Genomic DNA, 1,199 nt, shown 5'->3' with positions numbered 1-1,199 from the left:
ACAGCATATCTAATTTGGCACCGGGTGATGAGCAATTGAGTCAAAATCGATCGGACGCAGCGAGACAATGATCCTCTCTTCGTGGTGTACATCCGTGACTCTATAATTCGACGAAGAATCATTCCCACAACTTCAGCTGTGTCAGAATCTAGTTTGCGGTGAAAGCCTGTCAATCTGCCAAGGTTACGTTCGTCTGGGTTAGGATCCTGCAAAGGATTTGGCGAAATCTTTGGGTCTTGACAATTTGTTCTTCCAACAAATGAATTCAGTTGTTTTACTGTGAAAATTAGCATTTTATCTGCAGCTGTGATGGCCGAGAGGTTAAGGCGTTGGATTTGAAATCTAATGGGGTTCCCCTGCGCAGGTTCGAATCCTGTTCACAGCGTAGTTTTTTTTTGAAAGTCATTAATTCCTTTGCAGGATTTGGATTTCGTGGAGCTTGAGCTTTGCATTCAATCGAAAGTCAATTTTCAACTGTGAAGAATCCGAAGTAATTTCAAGACTGACCCAGTCATCTAATTGAATAAATCATAGGTCGAGACAGAAAAAGCCACCAACTTCCAACACGAATCAGTTTCAACATATTTGTCGAACTATCGTGAAATTTGGATGTTCGGGGGGTGGGATTCAGCAAAACAAGAAGCAATGCAATACATTTACAAGCAGGTGATGATTTTCTTTTTTAGGATCAGTTGAAAGTCAAGCTGAGAAAGTTCAACCTAATTTACAGCTGACTCTAAAGGCCAATAATCTATTATATCAGCAGTCAATGAATTAGAATAAAACAACTCCATGTGTGGAAAGGAACTCGACTGATCCGTGTTCCTGGCTTGCGATGTGAAAAGGCAAGGCGATATCATCGGAGTAGAATTTTCTGAAAATACTGGAAATGGAATGTTAACGGTCTTCTGCTGTCCACATTCGTAAGAAACTGTGCATTAAGAACTGAAATTGAAAATTAACGATGAAAATCAGACTTAGCCCTCTGCTTGTGGTGTAGCATTGTTCAGAACAATAGGTTATTGTTGAGGCTAAAATTGACCTAAATAATCGATGGAGATCTTATCCACGGCCTTCGTTGGAGCAGTTGGTGTGGAGAGCTCAGCTTGAAGAACCAAATGCCAATTATTCATCCTGGCTATCTGAATTGCTGAGTTAAACATACCCCCAGTTTAATGAAAAAACCTTTGCTATCAGAG

The 1,199-nt window shown here is 40.5% G+C and overlaps 1 non-coding gene across 1 annotated transcript; it reads left to right on the top strand.

Annotated features, from left to right (window-relative positions):
* The first annotated feature begins 303 nt into the window (after nucleotides 1–303).
* On the top strand, nucleotides 304–385 carry trnas-uga. Its single transcript has one exon. It is a non-coding gene; the product is annotated as a tRNA-Ser (tRNA).
* Nucleotides 386–1,199: the final 814 nt, after the last annotated feature.

The sequence above is a fragment of the Chiloscyllium plagiosum genome, unplaced genomic scaffold (genome assembly GCF_004010195.1).
Source record: "Chiloscyllium plagiosum isolate BGI_BamShark_2017 unplaced genomic scaffold, ASM401019v2 scaf_85147, whole genome shotgun sequence".
Lineage (NCBI taxonomy): Eukaryota > Metazoa > Chordata > Chondrichthyes > Orectolobiformes > Hemiscylliidae > Chiloscyllium > Chiloscyllium plagiosum.
The sequence above is the reverse complement of the archived record's forward strand: the minus strand, read 5'-3'. Positions and strand labels throughout refer to the sequence as shown.